Genomic DNA, 14,600 nt, shown 5'->3' on the forward strand with positions numbered 1-14,600 from the left:
TTAATGTTGGTGGTGTTATTATCAATCTGTCATGTGTAAAACAAAGCATCCTAGTAAAAACAATTTGCACACATTTTATCTTGGAACATTTTGTTTGTTTTGATCTGTGTAATAAGCCTGTCATTAACCACACCCACTCACAAATCTACAGTTCACTAAACTCCCATTGTGTTGAACATTATTTGCCGGATATGGCCCGGGATATGCGGGTGGCAGTCAATTATGTAGTGTACAAGATTCCAGAAATTTCTGTCAGGTGGTGGGGGGGCCCGACATTTCAAAAAATTCAGTTGGGGGGGCTCAACCTACAAAAGTTTGAAGACCTCTGCAGTAGGGTGATATGACAGGGCAGTCCCCTAGTAGGTGTGTCAGTGTGCCCTCTGCTCCACCTTCCCTCCAGCATTGTGAAGAGCGATTGGGATTGTGTCTGTGTAGTCTGGGGGCGTAAGGTACCAGTAGGTGACTACTTTGGTCGCTGTTTCAATGCTGGAAATGTTCTGTGCGGTGTGGCGTGTGCGGTAGTTAATGTCACCCCATTCATTCTGCAAAAGTGTTCGCCCCAATTCTACTTCCCAACACCATTGCCATGCTGAGGAGGTCACCATTTCTGGGGGGCGCAGAAAGTGATAAAGTTCAGTGATAAGGTGTGAGTTGGACTTCTTGGTGTGGAGCCATTTTTCATATGGGGTTAGTGGTCTTTGGGCCCCTAGTCGCATCGAGGGGTGCATCACCCAATGTCGTACCTGATGAAAGTGGTACAGCTCGGACCATGGCAGAGACGAGTTCGGAACGAAGTTCTTCGAAGGTCAAAGGGCCCTCCAAGTCAAAAAGGTGTCCTATTGACCTACACCCTTCTCTATCCCTGCATTGGAAAGCCCTCTAATCTAGAACTGGGGTGAATTCCGCATTTTTGACTGTAGGTGTGAGGGGTGATGGGAAGGAGGTTAAGCCATATCTTGTAGCAGTGTAGTCCCATACCCTCAAAGTTGTGTGAGTGATTGGCGAGCCATATAAACCAGCTGGGCATTGAGTCTTGTGAAGGAAAGTGATCCCCCACAGCGCCTGACCTGAGATCGCTCTTTCCATAAACAGCCAATGTTTCTCCGACTTACTACAGGACCATTCTAGCAAAACGCGCAATTGGGTAGCTTGGTAGTAACGAGCTATATTGGAGACTCCCAGTCCTCCCTTTCAGGAGGGCCTATAGCTCAATTCCTTGCTCATTTTAGGCTTTTTTCTCAGCCCACACGAACGAACAGAATTCCAGCTGAAGCGATTTAATAATACCAGGGGGAGGCTTCACTGGGAGCATTTGAAAGATGTATAATATCTTGGGTAACACGTTCATCATGAGTGCTGTCACTCGGCTGAGCAAGGGAAGGCCAAATGGCTTCCAGAGGCGTAGATCTTTACGAACCTGGGAGAGAAGATGCTTATAGTTCAGGGTAGCCGTAGCACACGTGGACACCGTCGGCATGATCCCTAGATATGGAATCGATTCCATCTCCCACTGAAATGCAACAGAACACGCAAGGGTCTCCCGGGTGGAAGGCTGTAGGGAAATCCCTAGGACTCGTGATTTCGTAACGTTGACCTGGAACCCAGAGCCCTCCGCAAAGCTCTTGAGTTAAGCAAAAAACACAGGGATGGAAGTCTGGGGTTTCTCCAGTGTAGCTTCCGCGTCGTCTGCTTAAAGACTGATAGTGTGAAGGTCCCCCCTGATTCTAACCTCAGAGAACAGCAGGTTCACCTGCACCCTCTGGGCTACGGGCTCCATGTCAAGAGCGAAGAGCAGGGGACAGATTGGACACTCCTGCCTCGTGCCTCGGGCGATTGGGAAAGAGTTGGAGGAGCGGCCATTCACCCGCACCGTGGCCGTGGGGTGGCTACAGTCACTGAATATCCATTTACGAAAGCGGTCGCCCATCCCGAACCGCGCAAGGGTGGTCTCCAGACACTTCCAATGTACTCGGTCGAATGCTTTTTCAGTATCGACCGATAGCACCACACATTCCTCTTTCTGGTGTTCAGCCTTGTCGAGAAGGTGAAGTAGCCTCCGTGTGTTGTCACTGCACTGTCTGGTGGCCACAAAGCCAGACTGGTCGGGATCCTGCAACCCCGGCATTATTGGACCTAGCCTGACCACCAATATCCCTGTAAAGAGCTTTAAATCAGTGTTTAAAATAGATATCGGTCTAAAAGAGGCACAGAGTCGAACATCCTTGCCAGCTTTTGGAATCACTACAACCGAGGCCATAAGCATTGTGGGGGGAATGTCCAAGGTATCGCCTACCTCATTGAAAAGCTTGGTGAGAATTGGCGCCAATGTTGTGCAAAAGGTCTTGTAGAAGATGACGGGGAACCCATCAGGGCCCGGGGACTTAAGAGGCAATAGCTGTTATCACCTCCTCTATGCAAATAGGGCTTTCCATGCTGGCTGCCTGATCTGGTGTTAATCTGAGGAGAATTGCCCCCTGTGTGTAGGTGAAAGAATCTTGTTCTGAAAGGTGTTGGGCTGTGTATAGTTTTGCATTAAAATCACTGAATGCTCGCATTATGACTGTATCATCTGAGAACTCATTGCCAGATTCGTTGCATACTGTATGCATGGAGGCAGCTTGGTGTTGGGCACGGAGCTCATTAGCCAAAAGGCGTCCGCATCTATCTCCCCCATGTAGAAAGAATGTCGCAGCCTAAGGGCTGCAAACTCCGCCATGTCCAAATCTAGGCCTCTAATTGTCGCAATGCCCGGGGGGCCCCGGTTCATTTATGAATGCGTTCTAGCTCCTGCACTTGCCTGTTGAGGCCCTCTCTTTTGTCCCGTCTAACTTGATTGCCCACTGTGGATATAGCGATGAGTTCCCCTCTAGCGAATAATTTGAGTGTTTCCAAAGGCATAGTGATGGAGGTGCCGGGGATATCGTTAAAAATCAGGAATTCCTTCAGTGCCTTATCGAGGTGTGTGATCACCCCTGGGCATGTAAAAGTGTGTCAGGCAACTGCCATGTGTATGATGGTCTGTCTGGGGAGGGAATAGAAAGCGTAAGTGTCAATGCGGCTTGGTCAGAGTGGGAACGAGGTTCAATATCTGAGATCAGAGTGTGCTGAAGTAGCGAACTGGACCTGATAAAATTATCAATTCTGGCATAGGTTTTATGTGCATGCGAGTAGTAAGTGTAATCTGTCGCCTGGGGATGTATAGTGTGCCAGATGTCCACTAGTCCTAGATCCCGCAGCCACTCCTGCCCCGTCTGTGAGAGAGCCCTGGCCTGCCCATGTTGTTGTGCTGAACGGTCTAACTGATTGTCGAAAATGGAGCTAATATCTCTTCTTAGTATAAATTGCCGGTCTGGCAAAGCTGATAGTTCCATCACTGCCTGTCTTAGGAATGCCTCCTGCCCCTCGTAGGGGCGTAAATAGTGCCTAGGGTATAAGTATGCGCATTAATGGTAACCAAGAGGGCCAGGAGCCTCCCCTTAATTTCAGCCTGTTTCATGCCTATTTTGCCCCTAAACGTGCATGAGATGAGGATAGCAACTCCGGCTGGTTTAGCTGAGTGTGAAGAGAAATATTGTTTTGAGAAATACCTCAATCTAAGTCTGTGCGTGTCCCTGGCCAGGAGGTGAGTTTCCTGTAATAAGCATATGTGTGGGCCTGAATGTTGTAAGTAAGTTAGAATAGTTTTCTGCTTTATCAGGTTATTCAGCCCTTTTACATTTAGCGTGAGGATTTTAATGTTCTCCAGCATGTAACTATTATATCAATTGAAAGCCATGGGGGACGCCAGTGTCCTCCCAGCCCCCCCCCCCGTGAGCCTTCCCTTGAGATCTAGGAGTTTCACCCTGTGGGAAGCAGTGCCTATATGTAAGGCAGAAATTCGTGGGACAAGGTAAAATAAAAAGAAGCATAATGAACCCCAACAATTGAACCCATGAGGCAAAAGTCCAGCATCATGGAGTGAACCTCAGTCTGGAGCAGTGTGCTCCAAAGAAGAAACAATGAATGGGTACTTGTGACCAGTTTCACCCTGCCCCGCCCGAAACCAACCCCAACAGCCATAAAAAAAAGGATCAGGAGGAGGTATCTGTGTAATGTCCACTATTTCCTCCCGCTTACGCCAGCCTTCATTCACTAGAGGGGTCCCCTGCGAGTGTTGCCAGTACTGCTTGCCATTCCTTGGCCATGGTGTCTGGGTCAGGGGCCAGTTTGCTTGCTGGGGCTTTAATTGTAGGCCATCCATGGCTGCTACGTTGGTTTCTGTTTGTCTTACTTTGTTGCGGTTCTTCCTCCCACTGGACCTCGATACACAGGAGTCTAATCTAAATGGATGGCCCCAGGAATAAGAGATGCCAGCTGATCTGAGATGCATGGTAACAGGCCTGAAAGCTTTGCATTTCAGCAGGGTTGAGGCAGCCAGGTCTTGGTATAGAGCAGGTTTCTGGCCCTTGTCTTTAAATGTGGGATCGTCTCTAGCAGCACGTAAGATCTGCTCTTTATTGCTGCAAATCATGTACACAAGTTAGGATATAGGCCAGGAGGGGCTGGGCGTGCCTCTGAGGACCCACTCTATGTGTACAATCGAGTTTAATGTGGAAGTCCTTCGACTCCCTGAGAAGCGTGTGGAAAAGGTCTGTCACCATGGGCTCGATGGTTGCATCTTCCGTCCCGGACGCAATACCTTTGCTATGTATGTTGTTGCACCGGGACCTATTTTCGAGGTCCTCTGTGTGCGCCTGGAGGTCAAGGTTTGGTTCTCACAGGTGAAGAGCCTCTTGTTGCAGGCCCTCTAACTCATTAACCCTGCTGGATTCATTATCTTACAGGGAGTTGACTCTCTCCCCTAGTGAATCTAAGTCCCGGCGCCCCTCCCTGAGGTCTGCTGATAAGTCAAGCTTCATAGAGGTGAGGTCTTCTTGAAGGGAAGCAAAAAGGGATTCCAGAAAGGGGCGACTGACCGGGTCTCCACGTCCTCAGCTCTCTCCACTTCTGTTGTGGGTTACAGGGGAGGGGGATTCTCAGATTGCGATTGGGTCGTCTTGAGAAGCATGTCCTTTACTGATCTATCCTTCTTTACTCTACCAGAGGCCATATACAGGTTCACACCCCGTCTTGCAGGCAGTAGTCCACCTCATCTTGGTATGCGTGTAGTTAGAAGATTGGCCAAACCACAGGCTCCGTGGTAGCTTATAGCACTCAGCATGTTAGATAGATTGCCCTGGGGGTCGAGGAGCTTGAGTTAGGGGAGCAGCAATGTCCATCCCAGGGCTTCGGCTCAGTGTGGAATCGCCAGTAATCAAGGGGGCCCTCAGGGGGGATGAGGCGGTCCTCTAGAACGTGCGGTGGGGTCCAGGCCTGGGTCTGTCCTCCATCTGCTGCCTCTGTTCTCCGCTATGGCACTCCCCATTCGTTGCGCACACCTGAAGATGTCACGGCCCCCGTAGTTATAGTGGGGGATCCCAGCCCCGCAAGGTGCTCTTGAGTGTAACTTGTCCATGGAAGGACTTCACTTTGAGTTGGGTTGGGGGAGGGCATCGCCGTTGCGCTGCAAAGTTTTTCAGGCCGCTGCCATCTCTCTGCTCCTTATTTCAGCCCAGCACAGCCCCTCACCGCCTTGGCCTTGTGTCGCCTGCTTCTCCCGGAATTCACCGAACGAGGCCTCAGCCGTTCCACAGCTCCCCTCAGACGCCACAGTCCGCTGCACAATCTGCATTCCTCTTCGTCTGTAGGTCTTGTTTTACCCCTGCCCTGTGGCTCCATTGCAGTAAACCCTAACTTTTGACTTTATACCGGTCTTGCGCAACCAAATACCCGTGGTTGGCACCTTGATCTTTTAGGCTCTAGATTTTACTGAAAACTTTTAAAAATAATAACTTCAGTTGTACTGATTGGATTTGTTTTGGTGTAATTACATTTATTAAAATGAATCTCATTTTTCTACATTGGATTGGGATTTTTCTTGTTTCACTTTATTACTGTTTATATGCTGCATAAATACTTTACACTTTTCCTCTAAGTTAAGCCTGACTGCTTTTGTGACAAGCTCCCAGAAGGTTAAAGCAGATTAATTTAGTAACTTTTAAGGTTTTCTCTGACAGGTATTGTGACTGTTGCTTCAGAAGGGCTCAACTCCCTTCCCCTCAACCAACAACCCAATTTCCCACATCAGCCTTATAACTTTCATTTTGTAGATACGTGACACCAAGATCTGGGATGTGGTTGTGGTCAGTCTCACCAGGAAAAGTGGAGCACCCTCTTTTACAACGCAGGTCAAAACTTCAGAGAAAGTAGTGCCCAGGAGAAGGGACAGGATAGAAAGAAGGCACAGCTGAGAGGAGAGTGGCCAAGAGAGGGAGGGAATAAGAGAAGGCAATAATGAGAACAGAGCAGGCAGGGGATGGACAGTGAGAGAGCATGCGCTGCTGCGCGGAGAGGGGGCCAAGGGCGGAAACGCACTAGAGCAGGAGATTTGTAGGCGAGAATTTTTGGGGGAGGAGGGAGAGCAAGGACTGCTGAGGAAAGAAGGTCCAGGCCGGAAGGGAATATAAAGAGTGAGAGCAACCACTGCTGGGAAGCAAGGAACTAGGGGGCATATCAGCAACACCCGGCGATAATTATCGCTCAGCGCTCTTAGCGTGACGATAATTAACACCGGGTAACGTGGATTTTTATCGCTGAGATAGCGTGCTATTAGCAACGCTTATCTCCTCAGCGATAAAAATCCTCACGCTAACTGCCTAACGAGAGATTATCGCTGGAAACCCAGCGATAATCTCACGCAATGTGGCGTTAGCTTGCTGATAGGGACTCACAAACTTAGCCATGATATCCACCTTCCATAGGATATCATGGCTAAGTCAGTCCTGAAGCAGGCGTAAGGAAAGTAGCGATAACTGGGTTATCGCTACTTTACCTGATGCTATGCTTCATAGCGTGGGGCTTGATGATAGGAGAAATGTCGCTTAGCGACATTTCTCCTGTCATGTTAGGCCAGGAACGCCCACTTTGCATCTCATTAGAGATACAAAGCTGGGCGTTAGGAATCCTGACGCTGCTGCAAGGTTTCACGCGTTAGCGTGGCCTTGCTAATTAGGCGATAAAATTATCGCCGCTTTTCGGCCGAAAACGGCCACAAAAGCGGCGATAATTTTTTATCGCCTGCTTGTAAATATGCCCCTAGGGAGTGGAAGACTGAGAAAGCAGGCATTGCTTGGAACAGACCGGAACTCAGTCAGGGCCTGACTCTCACACAGGGGCATGCACCGCGCTTTCCCTGCCCTTCGCTTTTTCATCCTGAGGTATCAAAAGAAAGAGTCTTAAAACTGTTAAATATTAAACAGCTTTCACTATGTTTAATTGCCTTTTCTTTTCTGAGTTGCAATGTGCAACTGGTACCACCTACAATATACATTATTGCAACTTTCATTTGTGCTCACCAGGCATTTGAGAAAATAGATTCACCAAGTCCTCGAGCAGTTCTTTCCTTAGTATTATAACTAGTCACCTTCTGCGAGCAGTAGACTCACTAAAGATATCCAGGTGCTGCATGGTCCATCTCCCATCAACCAAGAACTGCTGTTGGTAAAACTGCCCATATTGTAGTTTAAAACCTTTATATTTGAGCAAAAACAAACCTACCTCTGTAGAAAAAGTTATGTACGTTTCTATGCAAATCATTATCCTGAAAACTTCAGAATGCCAAAGACAAAACGCATAAAACAAGAGACTTGAGATGATGCTCAGACATGAGAAACATCTGGTACCTAAGGGTATTCCAATGTATTTTATTTACTCTTATGTTACAGCCAGTCATTAATTACTGATACTGCACAGTTGTAAACAGCTTCCAACGTCGTGTTTTTAACATTTTTATTCTGGTATATTTATGTAGCGTAAACTCTACCCGAAGGCACACAAGTCTTTCATATGAGCATTAGCTGTATTACACAATTAATATTTTTTTGGGGGGAGGGGTTGCACATGGAGATTAAGAGATTTGTCGAGAATCACAGGATGGTGAGCCCGGACGCTGAGATTCACAGCTGATTCCCAGTTGCAAAGTCAGAGCTATGATGTAATGACAGATCCTCTCCCTTTGCTCAGATTTTTTCATCAAACAGGAAATATAAAATTTCAAATAATCCACGGTATGACATAATTTCTGTCAGTAATAAGGTTAACAGTACCTTCTTTGTGAGAGATCACCTCAGTTTAAATCCTGAATTTTCACGTCAAATATAACTCCATTTCAGAACAGTCATAAAAGTTTGATAAAATACAATAAATATATAGGTAAAAGAAAAGTGCAACACATTATTACATTGTTAATGTGAAGGTTGTCACAATGCCAAGTATCAATCAACATTGGAACACACAAACTGTTAAAAATAACATACCATTCAAAAATTGATAACACCAATACCAGTGCATCACTATCCTAAAATCAATATAAAAAACATAATCATTTTATGACAGTTCTTCTCTTCGCCCACATCCGCCCTAAAATTGTTGCTACTGCACAGGTATACAGTATGGAAGGGTCCGATCTCAAGAGCTTCAAAGCAATGCAGTGGCTAGATGTGTCCAATTGTCTGCAAATGGGAGACAGCTGTGCAGAATGTGACTGGAAATAAGCCGGGCATGCAAACAGCACATGTGGCAAAGACTCTTTTTGATCAAGGCAGAAAGGGTAATTCCGAGAGATAGATTCCAACCATTTTGCAGTGAATGATTTCAGACGGAGCGTCCCTGCTTTACATTGACTGCGTCTAAAGGCCCCATAGTTAAGTCGTAGTACTTCTCTAGGCCATACACCGATTTAAACATAAAAAAATCCCCTGTCAGTGAAGTGCCTGCAACATTTTGCTATTCCCTCTGCAGCATAAATGACCAATACTTTTTTTTAGTGTCTCCTAGGAGGGTATTTGGGGTTCAGTAGGGTGGTGCCAAATATCCCTAAAGCCTAAAAAAATGATTTTTTTGGGTTGTGGTCAACCAGAGAATGTTTTGAATTCTATCTAACTTAATGATGACTTGTAAGGCAGCAGCATATTGAGCGAGCTCTGGGGTAGCCCATCATCTTTGTCAGAATAGCTTGGACCATAGGGGGACATTAAGGGCTACTTTGTATCTCCCATTTCCAAAAATAGAAAGTGCAATGGTCAACTTCGTGGAAGGGAGGTCAGGGATCTTAAAAAATGTTCTCTAATTGCTCCAAAACCGAGACGTCACCAAAGCCCCACAGCTCAGCACCATATAGTGCTGAGCCAAGGGCCTTGGGCTCATACACCTGTGGAGCTGGCACTATTGGCTTAGTGAAAGAAGCCTGGTGTTCTTTCAGGCCAGCACCGATAGTCTGTCTGTGCTTCAAGCAAGCACTATTGATATGTGGACACCATGACATATTGGCTGACAATTTGATACCTAGGTAATTAAATACATCAACCCTCTCTAGGGCCTTATCGCCTGGCATCAGCTTTCCTTAACTTTTTTATGGTTGCTAAACAGCATAAATTTTGTTTTGTCTGCGTTGATTTCTAAGCCACAAACTTGACAAAAGGCAGCAAATTTGTTAAGAAGAATGTTCAGGCCACTCAGAGTTTTCAATATTAAAAGAGTATCAAATATAGGGATCTTGGTGTTAGCTATAACAGGGACATCCACTGGGCAGTCAGAAAGATAGTCGCCCAATTCATTTAGAAACAAAGTCAAGAGAGTGGGAACTAGTACACACCCTTGCAGAATACCTTTCAGCACTGGGATCTTGTCGATCTATTGGCCCGCTTACCCCCATCTGACACAGGCGAAGGTATTCTCATGTAGCTTAATCAGTATTGACGGAATATTGTGAGGCATACCCATCACCTTCAAAACCTGCCACAGCCTCAAGCATGGAACCAGGTCAAAGACAGATTTGAGATTGACAGAAGAAACAAATAAGTTGCCCTTGCTGATCAGATCAACCTTCCAAAACAATTAGGATAAACCAAAATTCCTGCTGAATCGTAGAGATTTTAGCTCTGAATCCCACTTGAAGTTGGCTTATAATATCCCAATCTGATATCCACGTTTGATTTCATACCAGAACCAAACGAGAATAGACTTTTTGAACACAACAATAAGACTAATAAACCTATAATTCATATATACTGGTATAACTTCAGCGCCCTGCCAAGATTCTGGAATAGATGTTCATATATACTGGTATAATGTCGCCTTTCATATATACTGGTATAACTTAAGGCACCCAGCCAAGATTCTGGAATAGATGTTTCCCAGAGCAATCACATTTGATAGAGCTACTATATAGTCAACGCAGGCATCAGCATTATGAGCAAACAAATAAAGAGGAAAGACAACTGAGCCTGGAGCCCTTCTCCTCGCAAATGTAGACAGTGAGTCTAGAACTTCCTCTCTAGTGAATGGGGGAAGAGGTAACATTCTGGAGGCTACTATACAACAGAGTAACTTTGGTGACAGGAACTACCTTCTCATAGTACAGTGCAGCAAAATGATTAACCTATTCTGAGGGTGAAACATGGTTTTGAGGTTCTCCCCCCCCCCGGGATTTGTACCACTGGCAACCAAGTGAAGTGCGAACAGCCTCTGGATTAACATGCTTCCGCTAACTCCTGCTATCCATTATTGTCACACTCCTTGTTTGCATTCAATATGCTAAGTTTGTATTACTTTCTGATGGCTGAAATCATGGATGGCTTTTTCAACTTGATCGCCCTAGCTAGAGTGCACTTCAGGTGCCCACACTACCTGTTAGACCATCCAGTGTCTTTTATTTGGGGTGCTTCTTCTTAAATCCTAAAATAAGCTGCAATCCTCGCAAAAGTCTTTTTGCAACACACTAAAGTCTAGCTGGTCTCATTCCTTTTCCATACTTTTTGCAATGGTACTCCGAGTTGCCTTAACATCTTTGTCGATGTTTGACAAGATTTCTGGCTTTCCATAATCGGATGCCATTTGAGGTGACATCTCTCAGATATATGTATAACTATTGTATACTTATCAAACAAAGCTAACAGCCTAAGACATAGAGGGTCATAGTCTCTCTAAACTCTTTCCTACTACCTGTACTACCATGTCACCCACTCTGGACCACAATCTTAAGTCGATGAGGATGTAATCAATTCAGATTTTGGACAAATGGTTGTTAAAAGTGTATGCCCCCTTGGTATCGGAATTAGTACGACCATTAGTAGCCCGACCCCCAATTCAATGGAGAGCTCTATCAACTGAAGGATGGCTTGGGTCCATCTTTTGATTGAGTGAGGCTCCAGCTGGGGGATAGCCCAAGATTCTTCCTCCTCAGCAGTGATTTCAATATCATCCATGACTAGGGGCTCAAATTAAGAATTAAGTCCCCTGCAATGATCATATATAAACTTGAACAAGACTTAGCCAGATGAGCCTCTAGGGCTTGAATTGTCACTGAAGTGTGTCTACCCTTAACCACATGTGCACATATGTTGAAGATCATCACATTATGGTCCCTCGCCCTACTTACTTCAATGCCTAGTATGTCAGTACAGTCAATTGTTAATTGGCAAATCTTACAATTTGGTAAGGAATTCACCAATATTGTTAGACCACCCATAGGTATTACAAACGTATTAGGTTTAGCTGAAAAATTGAAAAGACAAGTTGTGAGAAGTTGGCCTGGTATATGCTGTCCACTAATTAAAGTGGGCAACTTGCACTAGTCCAAACAACCTTTATGGTGATTTAAGAGGTCAAAGATGACCTTAGAAAGCTTTCCAAGTAGTAGCTGTGGAGAGCAGCCTTCAGGCTTAGTCTTGAAGGAATGTTAAGCAGCTTATTTTACCAGAATGCAATCTTATAGTATTGGTTAAAGGAAAGGAGAACCAAACAGTAGTTATACAAATATGAATTTATTAATATAACACTATCTAATATGACACAGTATCTCCTACATGGAGATAATCACAAAGCACACACTACTTAAGCACATAAATGACAGTAAATAGCACTAATACACAGTGGGCCCCAGTGGGACACCAAACCATATACTAAGTGAGTGGTATAAGAACCACAACTCGAGTCAAGACAGTGTCGAGAGGACATAGAATCGCTGGGACCCCAAGGAACCACCCAAGGTGAGTAGATAGGGAACCCACTGAGGACGGGTGCAGTGTGGGAACTCTGCCCAATTCTACAGGAAAGTCGCAATTGAAGTTTTAGAGTTTAAGGACCCTTCCCAGTGGACTTCAAAGAAACCCACTGGAAGATAGAAGGTTGGAGAGCCACCCCACCCGTGGATACCGAGATACCCAAGTTACCTATCCCAGGGAAGCCGGGTGCATAGGTCTGAATTGGTGTCGGAAACCGCAGTCAAACCCAATGGAGGACTTGGAAGAAGAACTGCTGCTGGAAAGAAGAAAAGTGTCAGTTGGAATCCAAAGGTGGACTCTTGTCGAGAAGTACCTGAAAGCAGAGGGGACAGAGTCTGGGTCACTCACAAGTGACCAGGGGCTTGGTAGACGAATGCTCACCGATGTCTGATGCTTCAGGTGAATGGATGGAGTCCTTGACTCTGTAGCTACGGGGACCAGGAGATGTCAAGGACAACCAGGAGCTGGATACGAGCTGTCCTATGAAGGATGTAGAGTGCTGAGGGGTCGGTGTCTGGTAGGAGCACCAACAAGCCTTGGCAACGGCAACCCACGCAGAAGGTCAAGGATGGGTATGGCTCAGACCAGCAAGATCCAGAAGACTCACCACAGCAAGAGGAGTCCTGGCAGGCCTGGGGCAACCAGGGGACCCCAAGAAAAGTTGACCCACAAGTGGACACAAAGGCCAGAGGCGCAGGAGTCGCGAGAGGACCTCGAGTGTTTCACCAAACAACAGCCCACAGAGCTTTTGGTGTGAGGAGGTCAAAGCTCTTGGCAGGAAATAGTGCCAGAGGTTGGGGCTACTCGGAGCCCAATGTACTTGTTAAAGGAATGCCAACAAGTGCATTCACTTGCAAATGAACACAGTGCACAGGGGTTCGGGTATTGCAGCCCCCATGAGAGATACTAGCCTCAAAATTGGTAAGAGGGCAGCTTGGGCCTCGAGCGACATAGAAACCCACCTCCTGTGTTGCTGGACCCTTCAGAGTACATAGGTACTTGGGATCAGCAGACTGGTCAGCAGTGATGAGGTGCCTGTGAATGCAGGGGAGTGACTCCTTCACTCCAAGGTAGATGTTTTTGGCTGTCCTTGAAGCTCCACAGGTCCTGCATGTATCCTGTATGGTGCACGGGCACAGACGATGCAGCAGACTGAGTAGGAGACAAAGTCATCCCAAACGAAGTCCAGCGAAGTGCAGAGTGTCCAGATGGTCAAAGTTCAGTGGCTTTTGGTTCAGAATCTTGTCCACATCGAATCAAAGGTCCTACAGCCAGGTAAGCCCTTATGTACCCATGGAAGAGGGTTGGCAAGATTCAGTGGACCCTCCCAGGGGATGGTCTGGACAGTGGGGAGGTTACTCCCATGTCCTTTGTCCAGTTTTGTGCCAGAGTGGGAGCCAACAGCTCCCAGGACTGGTTTGAACTGATCTATGCACAGGGACACCAAATGTGCCCCTCGTGCAGACTTTCAGTCACTGGCAAGCGCACCCACCCAGTCCTAATACACTAAATTGTGTCTGGGAGGTGGTCACACCTCCCTGTGATAGGATGCCTATTGTTCTGCCTTCCTCTGCTCGAGCTTGGCTCAGCAGCAGGAGGGCAGAAATGTGTCTCTGGTCGACAGCAACCATTTTGTGCTGTCCATGGCTAAAAGGCGGGTACTGGGAACACCAGGGACCCCACGAAGCTCACTTCTGAGGGGTGGAATCATACCTCCCATACCGGTTACCTGTGTGGGGGTATGATTCCAACATGTTTGATACCAAACACAATAGGGTTAGTTTCAGCCATTTTAGAGTTGGTCATCACGCGGTCGCGTAATGCCCCTCTATATATCGTGTATGGCTGCTTCACTGACAACCTGGGAGAATGGACTCCGTAGGCTGCAGGGGTGTCCTGCTCATGCAGTGCCACCCTCTCACTTAGAACCAAGCACCCTGCCTTCAGGATTGTAAAGGCCTGCTATAGGGGTGACTGATATGTTTTAAGTGCAGTGACCCTTAGATATAGTAAACCTATGTCTGAAGTAAGTGGTGCATGCACCGACTTACACAGGCTGTGGTGGCAGACCTGTAGTTCCATTTTGCATGGCCTCTCATGGGGGGCATTATACATGCTTAATGGGAGGCCTCTGGGTTACATGGGTACCATATACTAGGGACTGACAAGTGTGCACCAGTATCCAATCTGGAGTGTACCGAAGTACATAACATAACAGTTTAGGGAGAAAGCAGATAGACTGGGGTCCTGATTAGCAGGATCCCAGCTCAGACTAGTCGAAAACCAGCTTAGCACCAGGCACAAAGTGGGGGTACACATGCAGAAGGATCCTACCTTCCTTCACAAGTACCCCACTTTATGTAGAGATTCTATTGACCAAGTTTCTGGAAGTGGCATATGTCATGCTTGTCGACAAATTCACCCCATGGTGGCTGCATCATCCTGGCTTTGAGGCCAGCC

The sequence above is a fragment of the Triturus cristatus genome, chromosome 7, assembly GCF_964204655.1.
Source record: "Triturus cristatus chromosome 7, aTriCri1.1, whole genome shotgun sequence".
NCBI classification, from domain to species: domain Eukaryota; kingdom Metazoa; phylum Chordata; class Amphibia; order Caudata; family Salamandridae; genus Triturus; species Triturus cristatus.